The 12,834-nt window shown below is 48.7% G+C and overlaps 1 protein-coding gene and 1 long non-coding RNA gene across 2 annotated transcripts in view; one reads left to right on the forward strand and one right to left on the reverse strand.

Annotated features, from left to right (window-relative positions):
• LOC144792837 (putative cation-transporting ATPase 13A4) overlaps positions 1–12,834 on the reverse strand; it is a 289,798-nt gene that overhangs the window by 237,496 nt on the left and 39,468 nt on the right. The gene's annotated exons all lie outside the window — the stretch shown is intronic.
• The window catches only part of LOC144792839 (uncharacterized), a 202,801-nt gene that overhangs the window by 164,574 nt on the left and 25,393 nt on the right, over positions 1–12,834 (forward strand). The gene's annotated exons all lie outside the window — the stretch shown is intronic.

The following is a 12,834-nucleotide window of genomic DNA, read 5'->3' on the forward strand; positions in this document are numbered from 1 at the left end:
CTCAGACAGTCCCACGACGACTGGGTACCAGACTATCCTCAAGAATAAATATTATTTACAAAATATCCCCATACTGTTACTAACAGAACATCGCGGTACAAAAGGGGGTGGTGATGGACGGAGCATCTGAACCAATCAAACTCTCACACCTAGTCACCAGATCTGGGTTTGATCCATCACCGTTCTTTAGCCCACTCTGCCACCCCAGTTCAGACATGGCCATATGCAAATCAGTCTGACCCTGTCCCTCATGGGAACAGTCCAGCCTGAACTGCCAAGCCATGCCTTCCCTGGACCAGAAACAAGCTTCCGAGGACTGGTTTCTGGCATTACAGCCGTCTTCAGCCCGGCTTGCTTGAATCCAGTGGCAAAGTGAGCAAGGGACTCACGTCGGAGCATAAGCTGCCAACTTATAGCGAACAAAGCGGATGGATTTAGGCCGAGATCTCTGTACTGGGGTGAATGTATGACATTGTTCTGCATTCTGTCCATCAACTGTTGTTTTTGCATTTGTCACCCCAAATGGGACGGGTATGCTCAGACGCGAGTCCTGTGCTCTCCACACCACTGGAGTCAAGCTATCCTGGCTGAAGACGGCTGATAGCCAGAAACCAGTCCTAGGATGCTTGATTCCGGTCCAGGGAAGACATGGCTTGGCAGTTCGGGCTGGACTGTTCCCATGAGGCACAGGGTCAAGGCTGATTTGCATATGGCCATGTCTGAACTTGGGTGGTGTGGAGTGCAAAAAAACGATGGGTTTAGGCCCAGATCTCTGTACTGGGGTGAATGAATGTATGACATTGTTTTGCATTCTGTCCATCAACTGTTGTTTTTGCATTTGTACTAAAAGAACATCTACATCCAATATGATATTTTGTAACAATATTTAGGGCATAATATTTATGTCGGAAGATACATTTATATGTGATATTCTGACATACAGTCACCGCCATGCTATTTACCTGGGTTTAGCTATTCAAATGTTCCCATGGCAGCATAGATTTAGTTAGGAGAACGTAGACGCAATAGTGGGTCATGGCAGCTGAATTGCAAGTTCCCTAAAGCACAGAACAGGGAGAGCCCAAGGGGGCTCTCCAAGCTTCCCTCGCCCACAAGAGGTGCCCTACAGACAGAAGTTGCGCAAGCTCCCCTCACTCAGAAGAGGCTCACTGCAGACAGAAGCAGTGCAAGCTGCCCTCACTCAGAAGAGGCTCACTGCAGACAGAGGCAGTGTAAGCTTCCCTCACCCAGAAGAGGTTCACTGCAGACGGAAGAAGTGTAAGCTTCCCTTGCCCAGTTAAGGCTCACTTCAGACAGAAGCAGTACAAGCTTCCCTCACCCAGAAGTGGCTCACTGCAGACAGAAGCAGTGCAAACTTCCCCGGCCTAGAAGAGGCTCACTGCAGACAGAAGCAGTGCAAGCTTCCCCGGCCTAGAAGAGGCTCACTGCAGACAGAAGCAGTGCAAGCTTCCCCGGCCTAGAAGAGGCTCACTGCAGACAGAAGCAGTGCAAGCTTCCTTCACCGAGAAGAGGCTCACTGCAGACAGAAGCAGTGCAAGCTTCCCTCGACCCGAAGAGGCTCACTGCAGACAGAAGCAGTGCAAGCTTCCCTCGACCCGAAGAGGCTCACTGCAGACAGAAGCAGTGCAAGCTTCCCTCGACCCGAAGAGGCTCACTGCAGACAGAAGCAGTGCATGCTTCCCTCAACCAGAAGAGGCTCATTGCAGACAGAAGCAGTGCAAGCTTCCCTCGACCCGAAGAGGCTCACTGCAGACAGAAGCAGTGCAAGCTTCCCTCACCCAGAAGAGGTTCACTGCAGACAGAAGCAGTGCAAGCTTCCCTCACCCAGAAGAGGCTCACGGCAGACAGAAGCAGTGCAAGCTTCCCCAGCCCAGAAGAGGCTCACGGCAGACAGAAGCAGTGCAAGCTTCCCCAGCCCAGAAGAGGCTCACTGCAGACAGAAGCAGTGCAAGCTTCCCCAGCCCAGAAGAGGCTCACTGCAGAAAGAAGCAGCGCAAGCTTCCCTCAACCCGAAGAGGCTCACTGCAGACAGAAGCAGTGCTAGCTTCCCTCACCCAGAAGAGGCTCACTGCAGACAGAAGCAGGGCAAGCTTCCCCAGCTCAGAAGAGGCTCACTGCAGACAGAAGCAGTGCAAGCTTCCCTCACCCAGAAGAGGCTCACTGTAGACAGAAGCAGTGCAAGCATCCCTCACCCAGAAGAGGCTCACTGCAGACGGAAGAAGTGTAAGCTTCCCTTGCCCAGTTAAGGCTCACTGCAGACAGAAGCAGTGCAAGCTTCCCTCACCCAGACGAGGCTCACTGCAGACAGAAGCGGTGCAAGCTTCCCTCGCCCAGAAGAGGCTCACTGCAGACAAAAGCGATGCAAGCTTGTCTCACCCAGACAGAAGCAGTGCAAGCTTCCCTCACCCAGACGAGGCTCACTGCAGACAGAAGCGATGCAAGCTTCCCTCACCCAGACAGAAGCAGTGCAAGCTTCCCTCACCCAGAAGAGGCTCACTGCAGACAGAAGCAGTGCAAGCATCCCTCACCCAGAAGAGGCTCACTGCAGACGGAAGAAGTGTAAGCTTCCCTTGCCCAGTTAAGGCTCACTGCAGGCAGAAGCAGTGCAAGCTTCCCTCGCCCAGAAGAGGCTCACTGCAGACAGAAGCAGTGCAAGCTTCCCTCGCCCAGAAGAGTCTCACTGCAGACAGAGGCAGTGTAAGCTTCCCTCACCCAGAACAGGCTCACTACAAATAGAAGCAGTGCAAGCGTCCCTCGCCCAGTAGAGGCTCACTGCAGACAGAAGCAGTGCAAGCTTCCCTCGCCCAGAAGAGGCTCACTGCAGACAGAAGCAGTGCAAGCTTCCCTCGCCCAGAAGAGGCTCACCGCAGACAGAAGCGGTGCAAGCTCGTCTCACCCAGACAGAAGCAGTGCAAGCTTCCCTCACCCAGAAGAAGCTCACTGCAGACAGAAGCAGTGCAAGCTTCCCTCGCCCAGAAGAGGCTCACTGCAGACAGAAGCGGTGCAAGCTTGTCTCACCCAGACAGAAGCAGTGCAAGCTTCCCTCACCCAGAAGAAGCTCACTGCAGACAGAATCAGTGCAAGCTTCCCTCGCCCAGAAGAGGCTCACTGCAGACAGAAGCGGTGCAAGCTTGTCTCACCCAGACAGAAGCAGTGCAAGCTTCCCTCACCCAGACGAGGCTCACTGCAGACAGAAGCGGTGCAAGCTTGTCTCACCCAGAATAGCCTCACTACAGACAGAAGCAGTGTAAGCGTTCCTCGCCCAGAAGAGGCTCACTGCAGACAAGCAGTACAAGTGTCCCTCATCCGAAACCGATGCATTCAGACCTGGTGCATTACAGACAGCGGTGGTGCATGCTTAACTGCCATAAATGGTGCATTCCAAACAGGTGCAATGCGGTCAACAATGCAAGCTTCCCTCACTAGGAGCAGGTACAATACAGACAGACAGTTGTATCAAAGCCAACATTATTTTTCCCTCATCCAAACCGATGCAGTACAGACCGCACCATTGCAAGCCTCCACATCCAGAACTGGTGCACTAGACACTGCGGTGGTGCCTTATTCCCTCAGCCTAAACTGGTCAATTCCAGACAGACAGGTGTAGTGCAGTCAAGAGTGCAAGCTTCCCTCGCCCAGAACAGGAGCAAAACAGACTTCAGGAGCATTGCAAACTCCCATTACCCAGAACAGCTAGCCTACAAATAAACAGAAGCAGTAAAGCCAACAGTCTAAGTTTCCATAACCCAAAAGAGGTAGACTACAGACGGATGCAGTAAAGCAAACAAGGCAAGCTTCCATTACACGGAACAGAGAGCAGGAGCAGTGCAAGCTTCCCTCACCCAGAACAGGTGTAGTACAGACAGAGGCGAAGCAGCAGCACAAACTTCCCTCACCCAGAACAGAGCAGGAGCAGTGCAAGCTTCCCTTAACTAGAACAGGTAAAATAAAGACCGGTGCAGTAAAGCCAACAGTTAAAGCTGCCCACACCTGCAACTGGTGCAATACAGGTGTTGAAAAGTCAACAATGCAAGTTTCATTGCCAAAAACAAGTGCAGCACAGAAGGTGGTGGAGCAAGCCTCCCTCGCCCACAGCAGGTGCAGTACAGACAGTAGTGCAAGCTTCCTTCATCAAGAACAGATGCAGTACTGTGAGGGTATAATGATCCCTCTCCCAGAAGCGACGCAGTGATACCTTCCCATCCCCCAGAAGAGATGCAGTGATAGCTTCCTTCACCCGGAGGAGATGCAGCGATAGCTTCCCATCACCCAGAAGAGATGCAGCGATAGCTTCCGTCCCCCAGAAGGGATGCAGTGATAGCTTACATCCCCAGAAGCGACGCAGTGATAGCTTCCTTCACCCAGAAGAGATGCAGTGATAGCTTCCTTCACCCAGAAGAGATGCAGTGATAGCTTCCATCACCCAGAAGAGATGCAGCGATAGCTTCCCTCACCCAGAAGAGATGCAGTGATAGCTTCCCTCACTCAGAAGAGATGCAGTGATAGCTTCCCTCACCCAGAAGACATGCAGTGATAGCTTCCCTCACCCAGAAGACATGCAGTGATAGCCTCCCTCACCCAGAAGAGATGATGTGATAGCTTCACTCATCAAGAAGACATGCAGTGATAGCTTCCCTCACCCAGAAGACATGCAGTGATAGCTTCCCTCACCCAGAAGAGATGCTGCGATAGCTTCCCTCACCCAGAAGAGATGCAGTAATAGCTTCCCATCACCCAGAGGAGATGAAGTGATAGCTTCCCTCACCCAGAAGAGATGCAGTAATAGCTTCCCTCACCCAGAAGAGATGCAGTAATAGCTTCCCATCACCCAGAGGAGATGAAGTGATAGCTTCCCTCACCCAGAAGAGATGCAGCGATGGCTTCCCTCACCCAGAAGAGATGCAGTGATAGCTTCCCTCACCCAGAAGAGATGCAGTGATAGCTTCCCATCACCCAGAAGAGATGCAGTGATAGCTTCCCTCACCCAGAAGAGATGCAGTGATAGCTTACATCCCCAGAAGCGACGCAGTGATAGCTTCCCATCAGCCAGAAGAGAAGCAGTGATAGCTTCCCTCACCCAGAAGAGATGCTGTGACAGCTTCCCTCACCCAGAAGAGATGCAGTGATAGCTTCTATCACCCAGAAGAGATGCAGTGATAGCTTCCCATCAGCCAGAAGAGAAGCAGTGATAGCTTCCCTCACCCAGAAGAGATGCTGTGATAGCTTCTATCACCCAGAAGAGATGCAGTGATAGCTTTACTCACCCAGAAGAGATGCAGTGATAGCCTCCATCACCCAGAAGAGATGCTGTGATAGCTTCCCTCACCCAGAAGAGATGCAGTGATAGCTTCACTCACCCAGAAGAGATGCAGTGATAGCTTCACTCACCCAGAAGAGATGCAGTGATAGCTTCACTCACCCAGAAGAGATGCAGTGATAGCTTCACTCACCCAGAAGAGATGCAGTGATAGCTTCCCTCACCCAGAAGAGATGCAGTGATAGCTTCCCTCACCCAGAAGAGATGCAGTGATAGCTTCCCTCACCCAGAAGAGATGCAGTGATAGCTCCCCTCATCCAGAAGAGATGCAGTGATAGCTTCCCTCACACAGAGCTAGTGCAGCCCAAAATGAGGAGTTCATAACAGGATACATGGATCTTCTCAACAACGCGTGTGATGGCAGTCAGTGATTCAATGAACACCCATCTAAGTACTTTTGGGAAGGAAGTATTTTTTGATGTGACGTTTACGAACATATATTGCAACAAAGCAATCTTCTTCATGCCCTCCCCCTCCGTAGACAATGTTTCATGTACTCTTCTTCTCTCTGTCATTGCCTCAAAACCTTGAATGCCATGAAATGAACATACATAATGTTGGGACCTACGTTATATCCAACCAGGGAACAAAGTGTTGACAAACGGGGAGAACTTTTGAGATTCCGGAATTGATTTCCATCTCTGATATGGAAATAATAGCCAAGCAGGTTTGATACTTGCCAAACACCAGGACCTAAAAAAATCATATTTATTTGCAGGATGTTGCCCTAACGGACACGATGACATTAACTTTGGTTTCTGATGGCAGCGCCTGTGGCAGGTGATGACACTGTCATGTCATGCTGTAAGATGCTGCACCCTGGCACACAATGATTGCATCCTCTAAATCAAGGCTGCTTTACAGGCAATTGACTGCGGCACCCCTCCGATGCGACTGCGGCACCCCTCCGATGCGACCGCTTCACCCCTCCGATGCGACCGCTGCCCCACTCCGATGCGACCGCTGCCCCACTCCGATGCGACCGCTGCCCCACTCCGATGCGACCGCTGCACCCCTCCGGTGCGACCGCTGCACCCCTCCGGTGCGACAGCTGCACCCCTCCGGTGCGACAGCTGCACCCCTCAGATGCGAATGCTGCACCCCTCAGATGCGACTGCTGCACCCATCAGATGCCACTGCTGCACCCCTCAGATGCCACTGCTGCACCCCTCAGATGCCACTGCTGCACCCCTCAGATGCCACTGCTGCACCCCTCAGATGCCACTGCTGCACCCCTCAGATGCCACTGCTGCACCCCTCAGATGCCACTGCTGCACCCCTCAGATGCCACTGCTGCGCCCCTCAGATGCCACTGCTGCGCCCCTCAGATGCCACTGCTGCGCCCCTCAGATGCCACTGCTGCGCCCCTCAGATGCCACTGCTGCGCCCCTCAGATACGACTGCTGCGCCCCTCAGATACGACTGCTGCAGCCCTCAGATAGGACTGCTGCAGCCCTCAGATAGGACTGCTGCAGCCCTCAGATAGGACTGCGGCAGCCCTCAGATATAACTGCTGCACCCCTCAGATATGACTGCTGCACCCCTCCGATACGACTGCTACACCCCTCCGATACGACTGCTACACCCCTCCGATACGACTGCTACACCCCTCCGATACGACTGCTACACCCCTCCGATACGACTGCTACACTCCTGGAATTCATTCCAGCACCTCCATTAAAAGCTTTATCTGTTTCATAGCATTAGATTGTACTCACATTAAAGCAACGTTCAAACATTGGTGCATGTGCACCCTGGACTCCATTCTGAAAGAATATTAAGAGCCCCTGCCCACCTCCCCTGAGCCAGAGGGTGATAGCTAAGGGGGGGGGCACCCACATGCACCAGCACCGTCCAACCCACTGCAACATTAAGGAGAGGGACCACAGCCCCACCACAAGCCCAGCAGGGGACCACAAATTGGAGGCCAGACACAGGCCTGAAGCCCAGCAGGGAGTCCAGACACAGGCCTGAAGCCCAGCAGGAAGGTCAGACACAGGTCTGAAGCCCACAAATGGGAGGCCAGGCACAGGCCTGAAGCCCAGCAGGAAGGTCAGACAGGTCTGAAGCCCACAAATGGGAGGCCAGGCACAGGCCTGAAGCCCAGCAGGAAGGTCAGACACAGGTCTGAAGCCCACAAATGGGAGGCCAGGCACAGGCCTGAAGCCCAGCAGGGTGGCACGGGTGAATATATTGATAGCAGAGAACCGGCTGCATGCCTAGCAAAGCCCAGGGAGCCACCAAAAGCAGGAATACAATTCACAGCAGGAAAAAACTACTATAATAAAGCAGAAAAGGCTCAAAGAAGGGTACAAAAGCAAAACATGAACTCCAATTCTGAGACTGGAAGCAGAGTGCAGCTTCCCTACAGAAGATAATGGAAAACCAGGAGGATTGTGGAAGGAGGTGGTCCCTTCGGAGGAAGAGGCTCTTACACATATTTCTCCACCATTTGGTAGGCAACAAGGGCCTGTTTCTTGGTGTGATACACCTAATGATACAAGGACTGGGTTCTGGAAGTGATGAGGAGGTAATTAGTAATTTTCCTGGTTTGTTTGTTTGCTATGTGAAACACTGGTCTCCGCGGCAGCAGCTCGGTTTTTCTACATTGAAGCTTTAGTGGCCAAAGGGAGACAGACACAGCCGATGAGTGTGGAATGGGCATCTTGAATCTGAGGGCCTGGTTCACGTGCCACATTTCAAGGGTAGGTGAAGAGAGACATGGAGGTGGTCATGGAAGCTGATGGGTTCCTCCTTGGAATGTGTTACATCACAGAGTTGAAGGATGCTACTTTGGAAAGGGCTGGCATGAAGGAAAGAGTACAATAAACAAAAAATTAAATGACCAAGGCATTGTGCTTCCTTACAGCAGCCTGCTTTGTTCATTTGGAGGCACACCACAGTCTTGTTACCAATCCTCAAAACTGTGCAGCTGGCACCTGATGCTTCACAGACTGAGCCCAAGGTTTTACCACCTCTGGACTTTAAGAAGGTCCTACATCTGAATCCTGCTAGAGGTAGCTGAAAAGAGTGATAATTCAAGCTTACTTCATTTGGAGCATTCTCCTGATAAGTCTTTATTGGCTGGTAGTTTGGGCTTCAGACACATTTTGTTGTCCAGTTGACTGCACAGTTTATGAACTCAATACCTCGACCTGGGTTCTTTGCTCCAGTGATGAAAGTTTGGATCTGGAGAACATGGATTGGAGGCCACTCCATGACTCCTAGGCAGGAAGAAACCGGGCTGGGGTTGCCTTTGTTTCCGTCTGAGGAGACCTGGACTGGCAGCTCAGGCGGCAATGGTCCATTATTAGGAGGACACAGACTGGTTTGCATATTGCTGGTCGGTCTAGAGTGGCACAGTTGGTAATCAACAATGGTCCAGATTACAGCCACGAGCAATCACCAGACTGTGAAAAGACGGATCCCTAATGGTTTACTTCATTCTGAGCACTCGTCCTAAAGGGTTAAATGGATGGGAGTTTCCGGTGATGCTTCAGACACAATGTGTTGTCCGGCTGATTGCACCTTTTATGAACTTAGGGGTTTATTTAAAAGAAACGTATGCACCCCGTCCAGAGTAAATTTCAGGTCTTTCTGTGCTGGCTGGTCCATGTTTTGGGACGGTATCATTTGTATTCTCCTTGAAGTTGTATTGAAGCGTTTACATTTTTGAGATAAGTCCCATAGCAAGTGTGTCACAAAAGACTTGCACTTGAGGAGCTTCTGTGCTTTGGCACTCTGGATTGCAGCCATTCTGCTAGGATCTTGTGGAGGTTTTTTTGGAAGAGCAGCGGCGTCAATCATGCTTGTGAAGTAGTGTTTTCTTTCTGTGGTTCTGATGGCTCTTCTCTAGGCTCTGTTAAACTGGCATAGTAAAATTTTGTTTTTTTCATCTCTTGATGTTCTCCACTTGCATTGCAGTATCTTGAGCTATGTTTTCTTTCTTTTCATGTGGTCATTAAGCAATGCATTTGTGTGTGATTAACCCCGGATGTGGTCTTTACTGGTATCTGTTCGTCAATGCAATGGAGATCCAATTGTAGAAAGTGTGTATGTCTTGAGGTCACATATTTATTGCGGCTCTTTCAAGATGGGATTGGAGTTTTTGGAGTTCTTGGGGATAATATTCTATTCTGGCCATCAATGGTGCTCAAGGTTGTGGTGGGAGAACAAAAACACCATTGATTTTTTGATGTTGAGCCTCTTAGAGGCTTGATCTGTGACTTTGCACCTTCCTTGAAACATCTGCTTTAGTTGGGATGAGCATGGCCATGAACGACTGATCAAAGGAAGTGCCTTGGTGTTGTCTTTCAAAATTAGTTGAATGAGGAGGTCGTCTTCCCTGACCCCTGCTTGAAGACATATCCCTTTATCAGGATCCTCTTCAGCAATAGCCTAAGCGGTGTCATTGGCTTTCTTTTATTCACTGGAGGGTTTCATCAACCTGGCTCCAAAGAAAATTTACTCTCAGAAAGACACATCAATGATATTGACCTAAACTTTAGGTTTGAACCCTGGAACATGCGGCCAAGCAGGTCTGCGAGTGATTGTACCCATTGTTAGTCATGTTCTTGCTGTATCAGCCGCGCCAGGGAGCAGTACCTCTCCATCCAATGTCTCTTCTGCATTCTATTTATGCTCTCCCACATGACACATGCACCCTTTGCTCTCAGACACTCCCAGCTGGGTTGGCTGCTAGAATATCAGAGTCAGAATGTCATCTCACATACAAACTGAGTCCCAATTATCATTTAGAAGAACTATGTCTCATTTGAGTAAATAAAAACATCTACACCCAATGTGATTTGTTAATTATATTTAGGACATAATATTCATCTGAGAAAATATATATATGACTACAGTATTTGTGACATTCAACTCCCACTTGACAGTCCCATGAAAACAAATTAGAAAGACTAAAGAAAGTGACTTCATGAACAATCAGCTGCTAAGACTATGGACCCATGGCTCTTCACCAGAGCCTTATTTACTTCAAGGTCCACCTCTCATCCAGCAGGGTTGAAGGGAATGTCGGGGGTGGTACAGGGCTCACAACAAACTTTGAGACAAAACAAATGCCATAAAAACATTACATGACCAGAAACTTGACTTTGTATCATTTCTAAATCAGACTGCAAATATATTTTCTGTTTAATCAACTGGCCCACATTGACCAAGAGAAGCCTGAATATATCCAACAAGACTGCATCCTACTTCCAAGAAGTTTAACTGATGTTTAAAATGAAGATTTTTATTTTATGTTACTCTGCATTTGTAAAATGCTCCTAAACCTAAAAGTCTACAAACAAATATGTAAGATTTAGCATCTAATTCAGCAAAAAGTAGGGACTTGAGTTTCTTACTGAAAAGAAAGTGCAAGGTTGGGATTTTAATAACTTCTAGTAAAACAATTCCAAAGTTTAGCAGCAAGTGTAAAGAAGTCTTTACCGCAATAATATTTACAGAGAGAGTTAACCCTTCAGAAAACAGTGGTGAGAGGATCAAAAGCGAAGGGTGATTGATACCGGCTTATGTGTACTCTAAGAAACCCTTGTACTGGTACAAATAAACATTTGAGTCTAGATATAGGATTTATAAGAGACCACTCTCCTTAAGGGGGAGCCAATGTAGCTGAGTTATAAAAGGATTTCCTCTGGCATAGTGGGGGGTGAAGACATGAGCCTTGCTGCTTGGTTTTGAATGGACTCAAGACATTAAAATAGGGGTTTATTTGTTCCCAGTAAAGAGCAATAGAGTAATCACTCTTGGAACCAATGAGGGCTGCAATGGTTGATCCTTCAAATGTCAAACAGGGCAAAATGGGCTGATCATGAGCATCCTGAAGCCAGAGCACAAGATCACCTGTCTCAGTGTTAAACTGTAGATCCACTTTTACCCAGAGGCCTTTAACACTTTTACTAGAGGAAGCGGGAAAAGAGTCTCAGGAACTGGGCCTAAATGGAGATGCCCAAGTGGACACATTTCTGCCTACATTTAAACTTCTGTTTTTGTCCATCCATAATTATACTTTAGAAGAGGGGGATACGACCAGGAATCAATTAAATTGAATAAAAGAAAATCAACTGAGTGTCATCAGTAAATATGTCAAAATTAGATTTGAATGACTTAATCAGGTTAGTAAATGCTTCTACGTGGACATTAAACAAATGAGGGGAAATAACAGAACATTGAGGTACCCAGGCGGTCACCCGTTTGAGTGGAAGATGTGCAGAGACCAAGAGATACTCTTTTGCACCAGTTTTTCAAAACGGAATTGAATCAGTCTAGTACTTGTCTGTAATAAGGTAAAGGCAGAACCAGTTTTTTCATGATGCTTTGGTCAACGGTCTTGAAGGCAGCTGACAGATCTAAAAGTACCATGGCCCTGGTAGAACTTTGGGCTGCAGCCATTCACGGCTCATCTCACAGACACCCCATGCCCATGTCTGTGCTTCTAGTGGCCAGAAGCTGGTCTGTGCATTTTTAAGGATACAGTTATCCTTTAGTTAGGATGAGAGTTGAGAAGCAACACGGCAGTCTAAAGATTTGGAGACTGCTGGGAAGAGTGTGATTTGTCTTTAGCTAGATAGAATATTGGGGTCAAATTTAGATTTTTTGGGAAGTGGTTCTACAAAGGAATCATTTATAATCCTTTAGGATGGTGCTGAAATCAACAAAGATTGATAATACTATTAATGGATTGCATTACCCCTGGGATGTAGAGATGGTGAATACTAATGGGATCTGCATTAGGCGGTGAGCCCGATTTACATTTGATCAGGAGCTCAATATATTTTACTGAAATGGTGCAAAACTAAGAGAAACTCAGGGTAGCAGAGTCCAAAGGGCCACTGGACCAGGAATGGGATAAATGGTTGGAAAAGCAAGAGATGGTTTCAATGGACCAGGCTTCATGCTGAGGCACAGAAATCCAGGGCCGGGGGAGAGACTTTGTTATTTCAAATCAGGGCCTTTGTTGGTGAAAAAGAGACCGATCCATCGCACAGTTTTTGAAATTGAGCAATTTGGGCAAAAGGGTTAGGGGAGTCACAACGCTCTTTTCCCACCACTAGGAGTATTTTCAACTTATCCCCAGCTGAGCTAATACTATTGGAGGAATATTCCCTATGAATTTGGGAATCGCGAGCTTGCATGAGAGTAACTCAATTTCAAAATCTGGCTTGAGATGTGCAAATTAGGAAAGCCATTTCAATTTTGCTGGTTTGGTTTCAGATTTAAGAGTACCAAGGGAGGGTGAGCCAGGGGGCATTCTTTGTACTTCCTTTAGTTGGGCACCTTGGTTCTAAAGCAATGGTATTAGCGGTGGGGGCCTGTTGCAGTCTGTGTAGCTGAAGTGGGCTTCAAGCTTGGGGAGGGTAGGCAAAGCTTCCCCAAGAGCATGGAAGATAAGCCCATCCCAGTGTCTGCAAGTTATTAGAATCTTATGAATAATGTACATTTTCTGAGAATCAGATAAAGGGGCCCCTAGTCCA

This window comes from Lissotriton helveticus, chromosome 11, assembly GCF_964261635.1.
Source record: "Lissotriton helveticus chromosome 11, aLisHel1.1, whole genome shotgun sequence".
NCBI lineage: Eukaryota > Metazoa > Chordata > Amphibia > Caudata > Salamandridae > Lissotriton > Lissotriton helveticus.